This window comes from Benincasa hispida, chromosome 9 (assembly GCF_009727055.1).
Source record: "Benincasa hispida cultivar B227 chromosome 9, ASM972705v1, whole genome shotgun sequence".
Classification (NCBI taxonomy): domain Eukaryota; kingdom Viridiplantae; phylum Streptophyta; class Magnoliopsida; order Cucurbitales; family Cucurbitaceae; genus Benincasa; species Benincasa hispida.
The window spans coordinates 92,287,332-92,296,479 of record NC_052357.1 but is presented as its reverse complement, the minus strand read 5'-3'; positions in this window follow the sequence as shown (position 1 = coordinate 92,296,479).

The window sequence follows — 9,148 nt, the reverse complement described above, 5'->3', positions numbered from 1 at the left end:
CGGCATGGGGTGCGAAATGGGAAGTAAGGAACCTTCAAGTCTTGACTTGTGGCAAAGGGTTTATACCAGGTAGAGAGAGTCGACTATGAGCGAGACTTTCTCGCCTGTTTGCCATGTTAAAGTCGATCCACATCCTCCTGTCTATTGCAGCTTAATCATAATTATGAGATATTGGCAAATGGACGTCAAGATGGCCTTTTCGAATGGCAATCTTGAGGAGACCATTTATATGGTGCAGTCGAGGGATTCATAGCCCAGGTCAAGAGCAAAAGATTTGCAAACTGAATCGGTCCATTTATGGACTAAAACAGGTGTCTCGATCTTGGAACATATGTTTGATATTGCGATCAAGTTGTATGGCTTTGACCAAAATTGATGAACCTTGTGTCTACAAGGAAGATTATCAACGTTACGGTAGTCTTCTTAGTTTGTATGTAGACGATATCCTACTCATTGGAATGATATAGGTCTACTAATTGTAGTTAAGAACTGGCTAGCAACCCAATTCCAAAGTGAAAGATTTGGAGAGGCTCAGTTTATTCTAGGTATACAAATCTTTCGAGATCGAAGAACAAAGTGCTAGCACTATCTCAGGCATCGTACATTGACAAGATGTTGCTCAAGTACTCGATACAAGACTCCAAGAGGGGCCTACTGCCATTCAGGCATGGAGTCACTGTCTAAGGACATGTGCCTAAGACACCTCAAGAGGTTTGAGGAGATGAGACGGGTCCTATATGCGTCCGTTTGTTGGCAGTTTGATGTACGCGGAATGCTCTGTACTCGTCCAGACATCTGTTAGGCTGTGGGCATAGTTAGAGGTATCAGTCTTAACCTAGGCCAGGTTCACTGGGACCGCAGTGAAGAACATCCTCAAGTATCTCGGGAGAACGAGGGACTATATGCTCGTGTTATGGTTCGAGGGGATTTGATTCCTTACAGAATACACGGATTTTGACTTTCAGACTTATAAGGACTCTCGCAAGTCCACATTAGGGTTCAGTCTTTACTCTTAACGGAGGAGTTATAGTGTGGCAAAGCACTAAGCAAGGTCCATCACTGACTTCACTTAAGCGAAGTACGTAGCGGCTTGTTGAAGCTGCTAAGGAGGCCATCTGGCTCAGGATGTTCTTGACAGACTTGGAGGTTGTTCCAGATATGTCTAGGCCCATTACCCTCTATTGTTATAATAGTGGGGCAGTGGCGAACTCCAAGGAATCAAGGAGTCACAGGCGTTGGCAAACACAAAACACATAGAGCGGAAGTATCATCTGATCCGCGAGATAGTGCATCGAGGGGACGTGATCATCACACAGATCGCTTCGAAGCACAATGTTGCTAACTCATCTATGAAGGCTCTCACAGCTACAGTGTTTGAGGGTCATCTACGGAGCATGGGTCTACAGGATCGCCCGCGGCTGGACTAGGGCAAGTGGGAGATTTTCTTGTACTGGGCTTTTATGCCCTAGTTTATTGTTTTGTACTAAGTTTATAGTACACCCCACTTCGCTTTAGGATAAGTGGGAGATTGTTGGGGTTAATGTCCTAAAGTCTCATGTCTTGTAGATTGTAAACAGTATGTACGAACACTTGTGTTGTTAATATATGATATTTACTTCCCATCTTGTATTTTTCTCACTTAATTGTTTTATTTGCTTTACCACAAACCAATAAACATAAAATCCCTAGTTATCTGTATGTGACTCAAGCATGTATGTGGTGACATACAAGTGGATCATGTCTTGAGTGATAACTAAAATGGTCTGTAGTATATGGATAATAACTTGTAGAAATACAAGTTATTTATGCTGCCTTACTTAGATATTGTGGTTAAAAGAGAGAAAATATGCGTCGATTGTATGGAAATTGGTTAAGAAATACAATAATTATAAATTATCCCCAATACATCCACTGACACCATCAAGATGGTAGAAAAGGATATTTCTATTCTGTTTTGTAGGAAACCAAGTCACCACTTGCGATCAAGGCTCAAAGAGAAACTGAACAATGCATCTCCGTCGCATTACGCCCATCAATCAACAATGAATAGACAATCCACGCAATGATGGCACATGCGACAGTCGATCCAGAGCTAAACTTCAACCGCATGCGGTAATAAAAACAAAGCCGCATGTGGGCACACGATCGAAAGATGCAAATGAGCAACGCAATCGCGGAGGATTTTGACACGTGTACAACTAACCGTTGTGCATTTTTTATGGACTGATTGCATAACAGAAGGAATATTTATTCCACCATTCTCGGAATTTCCATAACAATAAAGTGGGGACCACAAGTCAAAGAGTCAAAGCCTTCAGCCTATAAATACCCTCATAGAATTCACTGAAAGATATACTTGATACGAGACTATTTTAATATCTGTATATTGAGAGAGAGGTTGATCTGAGTGCTGATCAGAGAAGTCCAGGAAGAAAAGAGACAAGGCCGAAAGGTGAGTCTCAGCATAAATTTGCCAAATCCCCGTCGTGAAGCTCTATACCTAGATCCCTTCTACCGGTTGAGCAAGCCTGAGAGGGAAGCTCATCCTTCTGTTCACTCCAGACGGCGACAAACGATTTCTCCATCTAGATCTGTGTCAAGATGTTGGCACTCATCTATATTTGTTTCTAACTCTCATTCATCAATTGTATTTCATTTTCTTAATCTCTTCATTCTCAATCATGTATCAGACGCTAAATAGTATTATTGAATGTCATGATCATTTTCATCTCCATCTTTCTGTCTATTTCCATTCCTCTATTAATTGCTTCCTCCATGATGTTTTCTTAATCCCCTGGTAATTAATATGAATTAAACAAGTAACTTAATCTATGCTAAAGAAATAAGGATGTTTAGCTAAAGCATGCTAGACGACATCTTCACCTGTGAGAGCAGAAGTGAAGATGCCATTCTGATCTTTCGAGAGAAGGTTAGAAGAATGCATTAACTAAAGTAAGAAGTACTTCCAGAGATGGAAGCAACCTTGAATTCATTACGTTCATCCCTCGGCCGATCATCGAGAGGTGTACGCCAAGGGAAAGCGGAACCGCAGTTATGTCTTTAATGCAATTAAGGAACTTGTGATGTTTATACTAATTATCTTTTCTCTTTCTGCTTCATACATAAGCCTTGCCACCGCATAACACGATTCTTTGTATATTCTTCACAGTTAGTCTCAATCTCGGTATCATGTATCATGTTACCTGTATCTTGTATCATCATAGCTTAGGTTTACTTTTATTTGCACTTTACTTTTATTGCACATTTATTTTAACGCATCTTTACTTTACTGCACAATTTACTTTATCGCATGTACAAACCACACTTTTATTAAATTGAAAAACCCCCGGTCGCATATATCACGAATGTAACGCATTAACCTAAAATAATCCCTGTGTTCGACCTCAGATCACACTGAGAAACTTGCGGTGGAATTATACTTGGTTCCAACACAAGGAAACTTGTGACAACACATAGCATACTACATGATTTTCATTAATAACGCATATCTAGAAGTAGTATCGCATAAAGAAAATAAAGTCATCATTCATCCATGTGTTGTATGACATAAGAATAAGATAAGAAGATTAGAATACATTTCATGCCTATCAAGTATATGGCTAGAAGAATACATCTCATGTCCTCTTTAAAAGTTTATCCTGGTAACGCTACGGATGCGGCCCACTTTGTGGAATGGTCACAAGTGTTGTGACTTGTCATAGATGGTCTGATCTTGATCATTCATGTTGGGAACATGCGAGTGGGGGCGTCCTATACAAAGAGTTTGTATAAGACCTGACCATGAAGTGTTAACGTCTCGTTATATAACACCGTTTATGACAAAGACTTCACATCACTAGGATGACCATAGGTAACATAACCTCAATCCTGAGTGTGTTGGGAACTCCTGCCATTAAGGGCGGTTCTTTGATTTTATGGGTGCGAGTGGTCAGGTCGTCGATTCAAACCTACCATTTTGGAGATTCGTCTGATTTGGGAGCTGGGAACTCAGCTACACAAGATGGAATTCACTCCTTCCCCGAGGCAGGTGTACCTATATAGATGGCTCCCTTAAGGGCTAATTCTGGGGCTTGAACGATGTGGCGCCACACACATTCTCTTGGCCCGAGAGGTGTTCACCACATAAGTGGGACTATTTGTATTGTTCACTAGAGGAATCAGTATACTTAAGGAGTGAGATGAACTACAGGGGCAAACGGTAAATTGGCCCAACTGTACTTACGAGCATCTGTAAAAGGTCATCGTACTCATGATTGAATTGTTATATTCGATGCACACAGATATATATCTGTGGTAAGAAGAGTTCAGGTTGGTTGTCTTTAGTGGAATGTTTGGCAGTTAACGGATGGTGAGTCTCGTGGCTAAAGAGTTTAGTCACTATTCCACAAACCGTTGGAGCTTCGAGCCATAGGTCAATTAGGTCCCCTGGGTAGCTTGGATAAAGTCGAGAACCAGTATTTGGTTAATTTGAAATGTTCAAATTGACAAGAGGAAGGCGATTATACATGATATAATTGGACTGCGTTAATTATATATGATAGAATTGGCTAAGTGTATGAGATACATTATTTTGGAGGAAATTAGATATAAATATGATTTTATCAAGTAAAGGAGTAAATACTATAGTAGATATGTGATATCAAACAATAGGATATAATATAATATGATTGGAGGAATCCGTTTTGTGTTGGGATCTGAATTTGAAAATAGTCTCAACTGGTATGGAACCCTTTCCATGTTAATTATCTTGTTTTGAGCATGTCATAATTAGATTTTATTTGCATAACTGTATGTGATGAATATATATTGTTGTATTTGGCCACGGTGAGATCGGAATGATCCAAACACGCTCAAGGAACTCTTCAATATGAGATCCTTCATATATATTGCTTCGTGTTACCCTGGGAGTGACCTCCATTCGAATTAGTGTTTTTATGAGTCAATAACAGTTGAACAGGGGAAATAGTTCCATTAGTAAGTGGGTGAAGGATATGTGTAACGTGTTCTTTGCGTGTCTTTCGTTATTTGGATGTGAGATTCTATGTTTGTGCCTGCTGTTTGCTTTAGGCGGCCCTTGCTAGTCATTTAACAATGGCTACCCCCTCGGAGGAGAGTTGTAACATAGGATTTGGAACAACTCAAACTCCAGAAATGGATGGGATTTCTTAGGTTCATTCCCAACATTGACTCTCCAATTCGGTAGCATAGTTGGGATCAACCTCTGACGTCTGAAAACGGAGGGTTACACTTACAGAATTACTAAAGTGTTAGTAACTTCTAACCGAAAACGGTAATTAAATGACTATATTCTGGTGATAGTATTTGGTCAAAATTGTTTTGCTTTAGTGAAGGAGTATTTTACTGCCCATTGGTAGCACGTATTCTAACTCATTATAGTGTTGTTGCATATAAATAATGGTTATGGGTACATTATTACTTGTTTTTGTTAAAACTTGACTTTGGATTTAGTTGCAATTTGTTAATTAGAATTTGTTAAAAAAAATTTAGCATGTCGAATTCTTCTAGAATACTCGCTTCCAAATTAGCTAAAAGTAAAATCAAATCAACATACAAATTACTAACGGTTAATGGTTCTAAAAGAGTTTTAACAAAGGATTTTCCTCTACCTTCCAACTCATCTAAATTTTTGAACGATATTGAGGAGAATATAAAATTCGAACAATAAAATAAATATGATTTACTTGTTATCGAAGCATGCTTAGTGGAAAACGATAAAACCTGGATAATTGATTCTGGTGCCACGAATCATGTCTGTACTTTCTCACAGGAAACAAGTTTCTAGAGACAGTTGACAGAAGGTGAAACAATCTTTAAGGTAGGGATCGGAGAGATTGTATCAGCTAAAGCAGTGGGAGATATGAAGTTATTTATAGGAGATAAATACATTTATCTTAAAAATGTTTATTACATTCCTTCTATGAAAAGGAATCTAATATATATCTCTTGTTTGCTAGAAAAAAATTATAAAGTTTCTTTCGAAAATGATGAAGTGTTCATCAATTCAAGAAATAACTAAATTTGTTATGCAAAATTAGAAAATAATTTGTATTTATTAAAACCGACTGAGGTTAGAGCTGTTTTGAACATAGAGATGTTAAAACTATTGAAACTCATAAGAAAAAGAAAGTTTCTCCAAATTCCTACCTTTGACACTTGAGACTGGATCACATAAATCTCAACAAGATTGAGAAACTGGTTAAGAACGATCATCAAAATAAGTTAGAAGACAGTTCATTACCACCTTGTGAATTCTGTCTTGAGAGTAAAATGACTAAAAGATCTTTTTTTGAAAAAGGTCTTAGGGCCAAAGAACCCTTGGAGCTGGAACATTCAAACCTTTGTGGTCCAATGAATGTTAAAGCTAGAGGAGGGTATGAATATTTCTTCAGCTTCGTTGATGATTATTCTAGGTATGAGCATATTTACCTAATGCACCAAAAGTCTGAAACATTTGAAAAGTTCAAAGAATATAAGGCGGAGATTGAAAACCAATTAGGTAAAAATATTAAAACACTTCGATCAGATCAAGGTGGTGAGTATATGGACTTAGAATTTCATAACTATTTAATAGAACATGGAATCCAATCTCAACTCACAGCCCCTGGCACACCACAACAAAATGGTGTGGCAGAAAGAAGAAACAGAACCTTGTTGGACATGGTTCGTTCCATGATGAGTTATGCTTAGTTACCAAATTCTTTCTGAGGACACACAATTGAAACTGCAGTGTATATTTTGAACATGGTTCCCTCGAAAAGTGTTTCTGAAATACCTTACGAGCTATGGAAAGGACGTAAAGGAAGTTTACATCACTTCAGAATTTATGGTTTCCCAGCACATGTGTTGGTGCAAAATCCTAAAAAGCTGGAACGTCGTTCAAAAGTATGCCTATTTGTAGGCTACCCAAAAGAAACGAAAGGTGGTTTCTTTTACGATCCTCAGGAAGACAAGCTATTTGTATCGACAAATGCAACCTTCCTAGAGGAAGATCACATGAAGAATCATCAACCTCGCAGTAAGCTAGTAATAGAAGAAATGTCTAGAGGAACGACAAATACATCAACGAGAGATGTTGACAGAGCAACTCCATCAACAAAAGTTGTTGATGAAGCTGGTGTTGGATTTTATGTCCTAAAACACATAGTTTGTAATATCATATTCTTGTTCAATAAAGGTTTTATTGAAAATCTTTAGTAAATTTAAATTCTATATTCATGAATCCAATAAACTAAGGATTCAAGGCTATTAAGTTTAAGTTTGAACTTTATGTAGTGACATAAATATAGATCAAGTTCAAATATACAACTAAAATGGGCTATAGTATATGAATAAGGTTGGGCTCCTTATTCTGGGGACACTATGGATGCGGCCCATTTTGTAGTTAGTACAAACGATGTGATCCTAAACCGTTCATGTGGAGCCATGAAAATGGGGGCATCCTATGTAAAGAGTTTACATAAGACTGAACCATGAAACACACTTTTTACGTTCTAAACGTCGTTTAATGTATAAAACTGACTATTTCATTAATTGATGACCTAGGTAACTTAATCATAATTCTAAGCTAACTATGAACTCCTGTTCATTCAGAATTATCCTTAGATCTACATAGGTGAGGGCAGCTCATTATCGTTTGCCCAATAAGCCTCCTATTTCAGGGGTAAGATCAGGTGGATAGTTGGAAACATAGGGTGCAAGATGGAATTTGCTCCTACCCGTTATAGGGATAGTAGATAGCTTGTTCCCTTTAGTACTGAATCCAGGTCTTGAACAAGGGGCCCCATCCTCTCCTTGGCCCGAGAGGGGTTCGGTTTATAGGTTGGACCTTAAAGCAATTGTTCATTAAAGGATCAGTGGAACTTAAGGAATAAGATGTAGTATCGGGGGTAAAACGATTTTTATGACCCAGCCGAGATTACGAATAACCTGTGAAGGATTAACTTACTAACCATGGTTATATCATATGGACACAAATATATCTATAATGAGGGGAGTGCAACTACGAGACTATAGTGGAATGACTCATGAGTTAACAAATGTTGATTAGCTCCATCTAAAGAGTTTAGCTAGCTAATCTCGAATCGTTGGAGCCCATGATCTATAAGTTCATTAGGTTCCCCTACTAGCTCATAAGGAATAAACTTAGAACAGTATGATAGAATAATTCGAATTGTTCGAATTAGGTGAAGAGAGAGAAACCAACAAGTATATGTGATATAGTGGTCGGTTTTTCAGTTTAGAGATACAACTTTAATATTTAAATGTGATTTAAATATCAAGAATATGAATACGTTCATATTCAGAAGCTCGAAAATAATGGAAATGGTCAAAGATGTTAAAAGTCAAAGAGTTGACTTTTGACCGACCTTGATATTCAAATGTATTGAATTTCGAGAAAATGAATGGATTCACCGGAGGTCAAAATTAGTCACTACAAAAAAGAAATCATAGAATGCAAAATTTTGACTTCTTTCGGTCAAAAGTTGACTTTGACAAAATACTATTTGCCTTGACTAAAGTTCAATGGAAAATCCAAAACTTTGTTGGATATCCAACAACGGTAATAGGGCTAGAATTGGTTACTATGGGGAATCCTTCGGTCGTATAATATATCCGACAAAAACTTTATTTCTTAAAAAGGATTAAAAATCCTTTACCTCTCGATGAAAGATTCGAGGAAAAAATAAATTCTCCGGATGTATCCAAAAATCAGTTCAAAAAATGGAAAAAATGGATCATAAATTATGAAACTAATTTCTGAAATTGGATCAATACTTCCAACTGAAAGGAATAAGGGAACATGGATAAAGTGGAATTCTTTCTAAATCGTAACAAATCTTCAATTTTTCTTGTATCAAGGAGAATGAACAAAACAAAATAGCCTATTACACAATGTCTTTGGTTTACTAGAGACGTCGACATCGTTTTTTAGCTCGGCGGAAACAAAATACTTTTCCTAAGGATTATTTTAAATAGAAATAGGGAATGAATTAAATATCTGGAAAGATTGTTATAATCTTCTCTTGTATAGGGATCATCTATAAAGCGGGTCCTTTTGAATGCATTTAGACAGAAAGGCTGACATAGATGTTATGGGTGGCATTTT